Raw genomic sequence first — 15,620 nt, 5'->3', positions numbered from 1 at the left:
ATTCTATGTCAACGAATGTACTCCATTTTAGTAATTAATATTTTTTAATATTTAATTCTTTTCACCTTTTTATTTTACTCTTTATATTTAAACTTACATTTTTCTATTTGGGAGAAATTTACTTTTTTTTTCTTGCATCGATGTCGACATCTAGATATAGGACATTCACATAACAACAATAGTGAATTTATTGGAAGAGGAAAAAAATGTGGTATACAAAAGAAAATATTTGTACACCTGTGTGATGTTTGTCATAGACATTTCAATGTTTAAGTCAAAGAGTGAAAAAATGTACAAATTAGGGAATTTGAAAATATGATTCAAGTTACCTTACTAAGAGTTATAATGATGTATATAATAGGATTTGACTTGGATCTCTTCCATCTTTTTTAGGAATTAGGTTATCAATGAATTAGATATTTAATGGGCTTGTTAAACTAGAGAGTGTGCTGGTCGACCAGTGTGCAAATAAGACTCCTCAACCTCGCACTCAAAGGTCGAGGGACAAGTTGGCCTTAAGGCCTAACTCCCTTCCCTTGCCCAATTTGTCTTGTCTGGACCTTAGAAGCTGCGGCCTAGGAGGTGGTCGGCTGATGGATGGGTTGACCCAAACGGCCAACTCTCTTCCCTTAACCAAATTCGTCTTATCTTGAACTTCGATCTATTTTTTTTCTTTTATTATCTTTTAGATTGATCCTTTTAGTCTAAATTTATCCATAACATCTTATAGTCTTCTTCAAAATTTTAATCTGATTCTCATACGTACACACCAATTTTGGAGTTAGGCCTAAAATTTTTACATTGATATTTTTTTAGTTATTGTTAAAAGTATAGGTGATTTTGGACCGAATGAAATAATCGTCATCAAATTGAAGCAAAAGCGATAAAGGCTAAAAAATACCAAGAGACAAAAAATAGCACCTTAAGAGCAAAATAGACCTAGTGGAAGGGGCATATTGGGCCTTTGACCAAATTTTCATGCTTGGCCGCCTCAGTCACGGCCAAGGCAGAACTTACCAAATTTCCCACGACTCACAAGGCATATCTCATGTACTCTCCGATCTGGTTTGGTGGATGATTATCCTGGTTTAGCTTTAAAATCTTATTTTAATTTAGATAATTAATCTTGGTTATCCTCCCTCATATACATATTCTATCTATGAGTTAAGTATCAGCGTGACTACGGCAAGCGTCATTTCAATATCAATTAATTCTATAGGATCACATTTTTTCTCAATCAAATAAATTAACCATTGTTGTTACGTGAAGGACAAATTTTTCTTTTCTCTACATTTTGACATCATCAATTAACAAACTCATGAATTTGTATGTAAATTATTCATATCTTAAATTTTGAAAAAAAATGAAAATGTTCTCTTGAAATTTTTAAAGAAGGAATATGACATTTTCTCCTTCCATATAATTTGAATAAAGTTAACCACTCTCTCCCCCGTATCCAAAAAAGAAAAAGAAGAAAATCATTATTGAATAATTTAATTATTGTTTGTTTGTCTAAAAAATCATTAATACGTTATTTTCTCAAAAGTTGAGACTTTGATAGGCAAGTTCACCATTTCATCATGAAAACGACTATTTTTAAAAATTTTAAATAAATCAATAAATTTCTAAGAGATTTGTTGATCGAGATAACACAATGTGAATAAAAGGAAAAGAATAGAGAAAATAGAATAGAGGTAATTTTGTGAAAGAAAAATTTAACAGACAAAAGTTATATTGTTGGGTCCCTATGTGTATACATAATTTTTAAAGATATTAGGTTATAAAGAATAATAGGTTTAAACATCATTCTCATTGATGGATCGAAGATTATCGATGTTCTCAATCAATCAAATAAAATTTATAATTAATTCAACAAGAACTACTAAAATAAAGTAGTTTTAATTAGTTGAAGACCAGATCGAGCCACAAAGAGCCTACGTTCATTTAACTTCTTTCTAAGTTTGTCTAAGAAAAAGTGATAGGAGGGGAAATTGACGGATAAACTAAAATGGTGAAAATAAAATGCAAAAAAGTAAGATAATGGTGAGAAAATAAGAGAGATTGTCAAGAGATCTAGATTGATTCAAAGATGGTTGAGCTACTTGTTGGATTTCGTTTATTGATTAATCACATAATTATGACTTATTAATTTAAAGCCTAATCTCATTAGCTAAGCTACTCAAATTAAGTATGCAATTGTCATAATTACAAATAACCAAAATATATCATGAGTAATTTATGCTATAAACGACTAATCTGTCATAATAATCGAACATAATTGCACATGGATTCAACCAATAAGTAAAAAACAATAAAGCTAAGATATCCATATGCATTCAATGAAAAAACTTACAAAAATTTCATAATATTAAGCCTAAACCAACCTCTAAATCAATATTTCAGGTCTAGTCGAGCATCAAATCTCAATCTCAAATATCCTAATCATCCATTACAGACCAAAATCAAATAATTAAACTTAACTATTTTGTCCAAAATTGGGCAAAACCAAAACTAAAAACTCCTATAGCATTTTGAAATGTTGAGTAGAGCATTGGAATGCTTGGACCATTACCATTTTTGTAATGTTCTTTAATTTTGCTCCAAAAAGCTGACCCTGATATGCTCTAAACACTTTGAATTACTCCCATGCTCGATTCTTTGTAAATAAACCATTTAAGTTCATAAACATCTTGAACTAGCATGATTTATCGAGTCTAAGATGCCTCTTTCATGGAGCTATCAAAATACCTTCAACCTAAATCTTACTAATCCTCCACCAAGATGCAATCAAAACAATAAAATGAATCATCAAGTGCATAGCAATGACTGTATCCTCGATGCCATAGATAACAAAAAAATATTCACAAAGGCATATTAAGTCAAATGCTTTTGGTCATAGATAAATTTAAAATCAATCATTTTCACTCCCTGTGTGCATATGTGCTTTGTTGGGATTGGTGTCCTAAATCTCTTGTATTCTCGTAGTTTGTAAACATTGTATAAACAAATTATTATTAATAAAATAATTGTTATTTTATGAACATACATTCAATCCAATAAACTAAGATCTTAGGTTATTTTATATAATTTAAACAAATATGTAGAGACATATGGATGGATCTTATTTAAATAATAACCTAAACGGTCTGTAGTAGATGGATAAGGTTGGGTACCTTATCCTAGTGACACTACGGATACGACTCGTTTTGTAGATGTTACAAGTATTGTAAAGTACTACAAATAATCTGATCCTGATCATTCATGTAGAGACATGTGAGCGAGGTATCCTATACAAAGAGTTTGTATAAGACCGGACCACGAAATGGTTAGTCTTATTATATAACGTCATTAATAGTAGAGACTTACATTTCACCAGGATGACCATAAGTGACATGACTGAATCAAGAGTGAATTGTGAACTCCTGCTCATGAAAGCAGTTCTTTTATTTATATAGGTGAGAGCGACTAGATTCCAACTCAATAAGCCTACTAGTTCGGAGATTCGTCTTATTGGGGAGCTGGGAACACAACTACACAAGACGGAATTCACTCTTTCCCTGATATCGAGGTAAGTAGATAAATTGTTTCTTTAAAGACTGATTCCGGGGCTTGAACAATGTGGTCACACCCTCTCTTATCCCGAGAGAGACTTGGTCATAGTTGGACTATGACTTATTGTTCATTAGAGGAATCAGTAGTACTTAAGAAGTTAGATGTAACTACAGGGGCAAAACGGTATTTTTGGCCCAACTGTACTTATGAGCAATTTGTGAAGGGTCATCGCCCTGTTGATTGGTTATATCCAATGGACACAGAAATATATCTGTAGTATGAAGAGTGCAGCTGTCGGTCTTTAGTGAAGTGACTGATAATTAATGAAAGTTAGGTAATTTAATTAAAGAGTTTAATTAATTATCCAAGCACTATTGGAGCTTCAATCTACGGGTCCATAAGGTCCCCTCTGTAGCTCAATAGAGATTTAATTGAGAATTAATTTTGTATTAATTTGAAGTGTTCAAATTAATTAAGAAAATTAATTATATGTTATATAATTAATATATATGATATAATTAATTAAATTAGTTATATGTGATATAATTAATATAATGTATTTGATACATTACAATATAAAGTATTTTTAGAGGAATTTGAATATGATTCAAATACTAATTATATGAATGAGATTCATATAATTAAACTTATTATAAATATGATTTATATTAAATACCATGAATTGTTGAAAGATAATGAAACTATAGGTTATATTGTATTGGATACAATATAAAACTATATGTTATATGTTGTATTTGATATGACATATAGTGTATATATATATAATAAGGTGGTTATTTTATGTATATATATATATATTGTTTCAATTAAATCTCTCAAGAAAAACGTGTAGTGTATGAGTTGGGAGTTCAACCATCTTCTTCCACCATTTTGAGGAATTGAAAAACTTTCTTTGTTTCTCTCCCAAAAATTGACAGAGAAGAAAGGTTATTCTCCTTCCTCTCAATCTCTCCTCCCTCTACCAAATCTAGGGTAGAGCCCACAACTTTTACCAATTCTCAACTAGAGAGAATATAAAAGGTTCTAGTTGTGGTGGTGATCGGAGAAGAGACCGTGATCTAGATCGAGGGAAACGTGAAGAAGTGTTCTTCAAAGGTAATGTATATTTCTTTCCTTTTTTCCTCAAATGCATGCTGTAATTTTTAGATATAATGCATAATCTCTTTGTCTTTTATTCTGTAATTCTAAAATTCTGAGAAAACAAAAAATGGGATCCCCACTTCTGCACAGAGACCTTTGATGGTATCCCTTCATGCTTAACCAATCATATCTCAGTCTTTTTAAGCTCTAAAATATTTTATTCAAACAATCAACTCGTTTCCTCTTTATTCTGCCCCGAAGCACCAATCATCAAGCATCAAAGTGATCAAGAAAGCAATATTTTAAGTAAGGTACCTGAAACAAAACTATGAGGTCCTTAAACTTTCATTTCTTTTATCTAAAGACACTAGCTTTCACACATCTACAACAGGAACCTGCACCTAGAAGGCTCAATAGGTGGCCTAACTAATCATGACAGAGGCAACTCTTTTTACCATTAGTTATTCAATAAGTTTATATTATTTTTATTTTTTCTCCCTCTCTTTTGTTTTTCTTTCTTTTTAATTTGTTTGGAGCTCAAACATTTTTTTCTCATTTTTTTCAACAGGTAGATCATAATCTATCTCTTTTCCCTTAATATAATATTACAACCTAAGAACTCTCTAACTAATAGGGCCTTCAAGGTGCCAATAAATATATGTACCTAATAGATATAAAACTTAGGGTGGTCAAGGCCAAATCAATCAAATAAAATTTATAATTAACCGTTCAAGAATTACTAAACTAAGTAGCATTAGCATAAGCTAAATTTGTTAAAGGAAAATGATAAAGGAGGGAATTTATAAGTAAGCTAAAATGTAGGAAAGTAAAATAATGGTGTGATAGCTAGGGAGATAGTCAATAGATTACCAGACTGATTCAGAGATAGTTGAGATACTTCATAGATTTTGTTCATCGATTAATCATAAAATTATGACTTCTAAGTTTAAAGCCTAATCCGATTAATTGGGCATAGTATTCTATGCTAACTAAAATCCTTTAATTCAATTAATTAGACATAGATAACCTAATTAATTCTAAGCTAACTAATAAGTTGGGTATGTTAGTATTCCATACTTGTCAATTAGCTGCTTTAAGTTTAGGGATCGATTAAGATGTGCAATCAAATTAACCAAATTCAACTTAGCATTTTTCTAATCGCCAAGTCGATCACAAATGTGATAAACATTAGGGAAAATGCTATAAATGAACACAAATACAATCAAACCTATTAAGCATACAATTATTATAATTATGGATAACGAAAGCATAAACTATAAACGATTACTTTCTTACATTAATCGAACATACGTTGCATATGGAACTCATACATCATTCATTGAAAAATCTTACAAAAATCCATAATATTAAGCCCAACAAACCACTAAGCCAGTGTATCAGGTCTAGTCAAGCATCGAATCTCAATCTCCAATACCAAAATCATCCATTATGTATCAAAATCAAGTAAAACTCAAGGTTTTGGACAAAATTAGTTAAAATGAAAAAAAAAAAAAAAAAAAAAAATATTTATAGCAGCTTCGAAAGCAACGACTCTAAGTAGCATTGCAACTCTTGCATCATTTTTTTTTTCTAATGGCACGCATTGTTGCTCAACGCTATTGTAGCGTTTTGAAGCATCGTGACACTAGAGCCAAGGACATTTTTGTAATTTTTCTAATTTTGCTTCCAGAAAGCTCTATTTGATCCAGGTTGTTCTTAATGCTCCAAATTGCTCTCTATGCTCGATTCCTTGTAAATAAACTATTTAAACTCATAAATATCTTAAAGTAGCACGATTTATAGGGTCAAAGTAGCTCTTTTGATCTAGCTGTCACATCCTTCCCAGATTATCCACCTAATCCAAAAAGAGGTGTGAAGTTGTTAAATATCACCTCTCCTGATGACATTTAGCATCTAACAAACCAACTCAATCTGTATGTAAACCTGAACGGTTACACAATGATCATTTAATACATTTAATCCCCATTCAACATAATCGATATCATGACATTCACAAACACATTTCATAGTTTCCATCTCCTGTTAAATACAAACATCAACAAAGTTTATGTACTACAGAAACACCTTTTATACTGTACAGTTACAACTACTTATGTCTCGCATTCCTATAATCCATATCATGGTATGTTTCTTTATTCATTTTCAACCACGTGATTATTGATTAGTGGTTTTATTAAAAAGAAGGGGAAAAAATCCCAAATAATATATTAGGACTATATAGTATGTGTTGAATGAGAAATTTCGGCAAATCACGAGTTGCCACATCACCAATTAAAGCCCGAGCCTATTGGAAAAATTATAAGTTGGATTGGGCCGAGTAATTAAAGTCACTCGAGCCCAACATAATTCAAACCCATGGTGAAATTTTGAGCTAAATTAAAGATTAAGCTCAAACCTAGTATTTTGGCCCAACAACAAATGAGCCCAAGCCCAACTTTAGCCCAAACCTAATTTGGGCCCAATAAAGTAATTAGGTCCAAGCCCATGTAAGGCCCATGAGAAACATCTATAAATAGAGGCATTATCTCTTCATTTGGGAGAAGGTTGGAAGAATTGAAGGCAAAAGCTCTCTAAAGATCTGAAGTCTAAGCTTCAAGGATCTGAAGAACATAACTCCTCCAAAGCTTTGAAGATTAGAAGTCACTAAAGCTCTAAAGATCGAAGACAAATCAAAGCTCTGAAGATTAGAAGACACTAAAGCTCTAAAGATCAAAAGACATATCAAGGCTTTAAAGATCAGAAAATACTAAAGCTTTGAAGATCAGAAGACATATTAAAGCTTTGAAGATTTATGCTCCCAAAATCCAAAACTCGGGCTCTCAAGTGCTAAAGACAGAAGCTTCTCAAGCTTAGAAAACTGAAGTTCTCAAATTCTGAAGAACTGAAGATCTGAACTATTTGAAACTTTGAAGATTAGAAGATTTAAACAAATTGACCGTATCTTCACAACCTACAAGCTGAAGATTCAATCTTTTCAAACCCAATGGTTAAGCCCAAGCCCACTTGTGAACTCTATAAACAGAGAAGCTCTCCTCATTTGGAGAGGTCAGAAATTCTACATTCTAGAGAGCCTAGAGAGAATTATCCCAACAACCAGATGACTTCCTGACTCCTAAAGCTGATCACACCTGAAGACTGAAGTCTTTCAGAGATACGAGCATTCTTCCAAGACTTCAACTCCAAGAACATCACGCACTTTGCTTCCTCAAATCAAGCGTACGCATTCGACTGGGAGAGAATCAGAGGATCAAGTACTAGAGATCGAACCACATCGCATCAAATCAACATCAATATAAACACCAACACCAACTCAAGTTCAACTCCACGAAACAAGTTTCTCTAGAAGCCTCGTGCGAACATTAATCCTCCAAGAAGATCAACAAGCCCAAAGGTCGATCGTCTAAGAAGATCAACAAACCCAAAGGGCGATCGTCCAAGAAGATCATCAAGCCCAAAGGTCAATCATCCAAGAAGATCAACAAGCCTAAAGGCTGTCCAAGAAGATCAACGACCCAAGGGTCGATTGTTGAAGGCCGATCGTCCAAGAAGATCATCAAGTTCAAAAGGTCGATCATCCAAGAAGATCAACAAGCCCAAAGGCTGATCGTCCAAGAAGGTCGATCGTCCAAGAAGATCATCAAGCCCAAAAGGCCGATCATCCAAGAAGATCATCAATTCCAAAGGCCGATCATCCAAGAAGATCAACAAACTCAAAGGTTGATCATTTAAAAAGATCATCAAGCCCAAAGGGCGATCATCCAAGAAGATCATCAAACCCAAAAGCCGATCATCGTCTAAGAAGATCATCAAGCCCAAAAGGCCGATCATCCAAGAAGATTATCAAGCCCAAAGGTCAATCATCTAAAAAGATCAACAAGCCCAAAGGTCGATCATCCAAGAAGATCAATAAGCCCAAAGGCCGATCGTCCAAGAAGATCATCAAGCCCAAAGACCGACCATCCAAAAAGATCAACAAGTCCTAAGGCCGATCATCCAAGAAAATCAACAAGCCCAAAGGTTGATAATCCAAGAAAATCAACAAGCCTAAAGGTCGATCATCCAAGAAGATCAACCAGCTTAAAGACTATAGTTTATTTTGAAAGCATCAAAATATTATGTATTAGAGATTGTACTCACATTCCACAAAATTAATACAAATACAAAGTTCAAGTTTCAAAAAATAAATTTCTCTTGAAATCTCGTGTGCACAAATTGGCACGCCTAGTGGAATATCTCTATCTCTCATCTCTCTTTCGTCATCCAAGTCAATAAATCTACAAATGGAACCAAAGAAAGTTGCATCCAAAGCTATCATTGCAAGCGACATTTACATAAGCTCTGTCATCATGGAACAACTAATGGAATCTTTGAAAGGCGGGATCGTTATCAGGGAAAATCCCTTGTTCGATAGTTATGTTCCTGCTACTGATCCATCAGATAAAGAATCACACTTTGATGTAGTATCTGTCATGGTGACTGATGTAACAGTTAAGTCAGCCATGACAAGGATGGAAAGGAAGATAAATTTCCTAATGAAAGCTGTAGAAGAGCGAGATCATGAAATCGCTGCTTTAAGAGATCAAATACAGGCTTGAAAAACCACTGAGTTTAGTCAATCTCCAACTACAAAAGCCAATGACAAAGGAAAAACTGTCTTATAGGAAGACCAACCGCAACAATCTACCTCTACTACCACTCTATCAGTTCAACAACTGCAGAATATTATTACAAACTCCATAAGAGCTTAGTAAGGAGGACCATCACAATCTTCCTTTATGTACTCCAAGCCGTACACCAAGAGAATAGACAACCTGAGAATGCCAGCTAGGTATCAACCTCCAAAGTTCCAACAGTTCGATGGAAAGGGCAATTCAAGACAACATGTTGCTCACTTCATTGAAACCTTCGAAAATGCAGGAACCAGAGAAGACCAGTTAGTCAAGCAGTTCATCCGTACCTTGAAAGAAAACGCTTTCTATTGGTATACTAATCTAGAGCCGGAAGCAACTGACAACTGGGAATAGTTAGAAAAAGAGTTCCTCAACCGCTTCTACAAGACAAGGCACACTGTTAGCATGATAGAGCTGACAAACACAAAACAATAGAAAGAAGAGCCAGTCATCGACTACATCAACCGATGGAGAGTTCTGATTCTTGATTGCAAAGATAGACTCACTGAATTATCTGCAGTGAAGATGTGCACCCAAGGCATAAACTGGAAACTTCTCTACATTATGTAAGGGATAAAGCCTCATACATTTGAGGAGTTGGTAACACGCGCTCATGATATGGAGTTGAGTATCGCCAACAGAGGAACTAAAGATTTCCTAGTCCCTAAAAAAAGAAAGGATAAGGAAGAAATTAAGGGCACTGAAAAGATCATGGATAGTACCACAAGAGAATCTATGGTCGTTCAGATGACCCCGCTGAAACTTTCCTCCAAAGGAAAAGAAACAAAGTCTGAAAGTGTTGGATTGTATCAGCAAGCAGCGAAAGCAACAAGGATCATTAAGCACTCTAATTCATTAATTTTGGAAAAAACTAAAGCATGCTCTTGCAGAAACAAATGGGTTTCATGTCATACCTTTGTAGAATTCTTCAAAGCTCGATATCCAGCTGCAAATCTCTCCAAATCTCGTTCTAGACCACCACAAGATCTTCCCCACTATTCTTGTAGAGCTTTAGATTGAGTTGTGGGACTCAAAATAAGCTTGAATTAACGAAACTTGGAGGATAATTCACAGCAGCAACCCACTTGAAGAACACCTTCTTCACACGAATTTTTTAGTAAAAATTCTATCGATTGCATACCTCAAATTCACTCTAATCTTCTCAACATATAGCAGACAATCATGCAAAGAAGATGGCTACATGAGATGCAACTCATACTTGAAGTAATTGAAGCCTAAAGATTGTGGGTTTTGTGTGAGCAACTTGAAGGTGTAATGGAAAATCTCATAATTCCATTTTATGTATTTTTTAACTTTTCCAATTTGATTTTTTAATCACATTTGATTTCAAAAATAAAAAATTATTAATTTTACAAATTAATTTCATAAATTAATTTTCTAATAAAATTAATAAACAATCTAAATAATTCTAATTAATTTAATATCAAATATTAAATTAATTTTATACAAATCCACCTTCATATATTTAAATCATATTAAATATTAATTCTCTAAATCTGTTTAATTCTTAAAATTAAACGTGTACTTATATCTCATATAATTACTAATTCCTTTAATTCTAATTTGAACGTTTCAAATTAACTGCTACTCTAAAGCTAATCCATTTACGAGCTAGTAGGGGACCTCGCGGACCTACAGATCATGGGCTCCAACGATCCGAGATTAATTGGCTAAACTCATTAGACCTAATTAACTCCCATTCGTTAACTAATGAGTCACTCCACTAAAGCCCATAGTTGCACTCCTCGTAGATATATTATGTTCACTCGAACCCTTCACAGGTTGTTCATAATAACGCCTGGGTCAAATCTCTGTTTTACCCCCAAGATTATCTCTTATTTCTTAAGTCCCACTAATCCTCTAATGAAAAATTGATTTGTGATCCAATCAATAAACCGAGTCTCTCTTTGGCCAATGAGAGGGTGGGGCCTTTGTTCAAGACCCAAAATCAGAACTTGGAACAACCTCTCTATTATCCCTAACAGTGGGTAGGAGTGAATTCCTTCTTGCACCTTATGTCCCCAGCTATCTACCTGGTCTTACCCCTGAAATGGGAGTTTATTAAGGCGGTGCTGTTGAGCCAACTCTCACCTATGCAAATCTAAGGATAATCTTGAATAAATAGGAGTTCATAGTTAGCTCAGGATTAAGGTCAAGTTACCTAGGTCATCGCTTTGAAACAGTCAGTCTTAAACAATAAACAGTGTTATAAAGTAAGAGTGACTGATTTCGTGGTCCGATCTTGTATAAACCCTTTTACATAGGGACGCCCCCACTCCTTATGTCATAACATGTACGAATTAGGATCACTTCGTTTCTAGCACTTTACAACTCTTTGTAACAACTAATGAGTAGGTCGCATCCAATAGTATTACCATAATAAGGCACCCAATCTTATTCATATACTATAGATCATTTTGACTATTTACTCGAACTTGATCCACTTTTATGTCTCCACATAAAGTTCAAGTACTCATGTAATAGTCAATGGACTTTTTATATTTATTAGATTTCTAATAAGCAAAACATCTATACAATAATAATTTATTGAATTTTCAGAATATGTTCTATTGTTTACAAACCATGAGTTTTAGGACATAAAACCAAATATAAAGAAAGCATGATGGCGGCCAGAAGCGTCACCCAACTCTCAAAGAAAGACATGAGAAAGTTTATCCATTCCTAGACTCTGATGTTGCTGACATTTTGGATCAATTATTTGAGAAACAACTTATTCAACTGTCAGAATGCAAGTGATCGGAACAAGCAAGAAAAATAGATGATCCTAACTACTATAAGTATCATTGAGTCATTAGTCAACCAGTTGAAAAGTGCTTCGTGCTAAAGGAGCTGATTCTAAAATTGGCTCGTGAAAAGAAGATTTAGCAAGAGCTTGATGAAATAGCTCAAACAAATCACACGGCAGTAGTGATGACTTCAAATGTCCCAACACTGTCTGCATCTCATGATCAAAGAGAAAGCTTTGGGACTTTTGAGCCTATAGTCGTTTGATTCCAATAAGAGATTCTAACAAAAGATTTTTGAAGCAAAGATGGATGGATAGTTGTGACTCGTCAAAAAGGAAGACGGCCAAATTCCACCCAAAAAGAGTCACGCTCTTATCAAAGCTATAGAAGAAGGAACAAGACTCATAAAAAAAAAAGGGAAAAATGAGGCATGGAAGCCTAAGCCTGCTAAGGAAAAAGACGATGACTTTCCTCAACTTCGATGGCTGGTAACTTTGGCAGAGTTTCTCTCAAAAAGCTTTCTCAATAATCATCCAAGAAGATCATCGAACCCAAAAGCCGATTGTCCAAAAAGATCATCAAGCCCAAAAGGCCGATCATCTAAGAAGATCAACAAGCCCAAAGGTCGATCGTCCAAGAAGATCATCAAGCCCAAAAAGTCGATCATTCAAGAAGATCATCAAGCCCAAAAGCCAATCATCCAATAAGATTAACAGCCAATCATCCAATAAGATCAACAAACCCAAAGGCTGATCATCTAATCAATCCCAAAGGCCGATCATCTAATCAATCCCAAAGGTCGATCATCCAAAAAAATCAACAAGCCCAAAGCCAATTATCGTCCAAGAAGATCATCAAGCCTAAAAGACCAATCATCCAAGAAGATCATCAAGCCCAAAGGCTGATCATCCACGAAGATCAACGAGCCCGCCGACCATCCAAGAAGATCATCAAGTCCAAAGGCCGACCATCCAAGAAAATCAACAAGCCCAAAGGCCGATCATCCAAGAAAATCAACAATTCCAAAGGACGATCATCCAAGAAGATCAACCAGCTTAAAAACTATAGTTTATTTTGAAAGCATCAAAATATTATGTATTAGAGATTGTACTCATTTTCCACAAAATTGGAAACTATCTTAGAAAGGTACATATATTTATCTACTACTATGTAGATGACATAATCCTTATGTCTAAGGATTATTCTGAAATTTGTGTAACCAAGGTTCTTCTAGTTCATAGGTTTAAATAATATTCTTGTTATAGCACAGATTTGTAGAAAATAACAAATTATTTGAGTGGACTTTTATTAGGAAATTAGTGGAACTAAAGGTCCAATAACAAACTTGTAAATATGGACTGATGGCATTTTTGAAATTAAATGCATCTTCTTATTAGGACACCCATCATGTACCACGCAAATAGAAAGAAAAAGGAGCAGCCGCAAACTACACAAAAAAAAAAAAACCACCATTTGAGAAGGAAAAAGCTTGCTGCAGCCGCATGAGAGAGAGAGATTGACGCTCGAGATTGAAGCCGTCGACGCTGGCGTTCGGAGCCGTGGAGACGCTGTCCGGTCCGGTTTAGAGCAGGCGCGTGGGTTCCGGTTCGTGTCCGGCGAGTGGGTTTCCGGTGTGGCTGATTTCGGTGGGTTTTACCAGTTTCGGGGGCTGTTTTTCAGCGGGAGAGTCTCGGTTTCAGAGGCTATATTGTCCGCAGATCTCTGATATCAGTGGCTGTTTTTGGCCGACGGTATAGTCGGAATTGGTGGTGTTTTGCTTGGCGATTAATCTTGATAAAGAGACAGATTAATCGTGTTTTTTATTATAATTTGTAATTCCTCGTTGCTCTTAATAAAATTTATTTCGTAGTAAATTTAGATCAAATTAGTCGAATCACTATATATATTTTCTCGAAGTGAATGTAGATCAAATTGGTAAATCACTATATATCTATATGTTTGTTCTCATTTATCGCTTTTGTTTTATTTTGTTAACTGTTGACTGGACATTTTATTTAGGCATTCTGAGTTCGATTCCATTTAAATTCATCATAATTGTGAAGATATATAAGAGATCAACGACATGAACATGGTGTGAGAAACGATTATATCGTTTATTTTGCTTTTAATACAACTAATAACATATGTATTATTAAAAAAAAAAAAAAAACATTTTTTTTTTACAGACATCAACATAAAAAAAAAAAAACAAAAAAAAAAATATATTCCATAGATATCTCTTCGTCAGCAAGTCAAAGGAACCACTCAAAGAAACCATCTCCCACCATCTCCAACTTGAACCAGCCGCCAATCTAAACATTTCAACTTCATTAGACATTAGGAAACATTTGAATTGATCAAATAAATCTATTGGAAGTTTAAAAGAAAAAATTTTTATTTTCACTTTTACATTCAAATAATTGATGTATTAAAACTATTGGAAGTTAAAAATTAATCAACTTTTATTTTCCAATATTATTATTATTATTAGCATTTTCTATTTTTCATTTTGCAATATATTAATGGAAGTCCTTATCCAGCCAAAAATTCAATTATTGGTCACCATTTTAACACATAAAATCTGTATTGGGACCTTATGATAAATTAATTAATTCATGTATTTATATACATGTATGTGTTACCTAAATCATTTTATCATGTGTGTGAAGAAGGTCGGAGTGTTTTTCCATCCTTGATGTACAAATAATTCAGAATAATCATAAGCACTTTTTATTTTTTAAAAAAATATATCATTTTAGTCTCTATACTTTGAGGTTGGTTTAATTTAGTCACTATAATAAAACTGGGATTTCATGACGGGAAAATTAAAATAATATTATAGTTTTCAAAACAATTTATAAAAATATTGTAGTTTTGAAACTATTTACAAATATATATATATATATATAAATTTTAATATGTCGAGTGTTGAAAATTAGACCAACCTAGGTCGAATTTTCAACATTTGACCTTTGCTTTTTTTTTTTTTTTAATTTTTCATTTTATAAAAATAATTTCTAAAAATATTTTATTATTTTATTATTTTATTTAACCTCTAAAAAGAACAAATTAAAAAAATAATATCTCATTGAAATAAAAAAAATATAAATTAAAATATCTCATTTATATAAAAATAATTACAAAAATCAATGTGTCCTACAAGGCGGACGTCGTCTATTTCAAGCTGGTTGTCGTCGTCGACTTCGAACTTGAGGTTGCTTTGGTTCTTCTTGATGTTGCTTTAGTACCTCTGCAGGCGCTTCATAATATAAATATTCATTATGCTCTCCACGACCCCGACCATGTCCATGCACGTATGAAGATGAAGGACCAGCCTCTGAGTCATAATGTCCTGAACCAAATACTGGCATCATCATCATCGGACTAACATAATCAGTTTGATTCTGTGTCTGCATCACAAGGGGCAACTCTTCCACATTATGGGCAACCCCATCAAACCCATCTTCTTCCCAAACAGGTCCTCTACGTCTAGGAGGAACAATAGGTA

At 33.9% G+C, this 15,620-nt stretch overlaps 1 long non-coding RNA gene across 1 annotated transcript; it reads left to right on the top strand.

Annotated features, from left to right (window-relative positions):
- The first annotated feature begins 4,399 nt into the window (after positions 1–4,399).
- LOC150032543 (uncharacterized) lies at positions 4,400–14,084 on the top strand. Its single transcript, XR_016524375.1, has 2 exons — positions 4,400–4,668; positions 13,510–14,084. It is a non-coding gene; the product is annotated as an uncharacterized LOC150032543 (long non-coding RNA).
- Positions 14,085–15,620: the final 1,536 nt, after the last annotated feature.

The sequence above is a fragment of the Benincasa hispida genome, chromosome 11 (assembly GCF_027475165.1).
Source record: "Benincasa hispida cultivar pf3 chromosome 11, pf3_genome.v1.1, whole genome shotgun sequence".
Classification (NCBI taxonomy): Eukaryota; Viridiplantae; Streptophyta; class Magnoliopsida; order Cucurbitales; family Cucurbitaceae; genus Benincasa; species Benincasa hispida.
The sequence above is the reverse complement of the archived record's forward strand: the minus strand, read 5'-3'. Positions and strand labels throughout refer to the sequence as shown.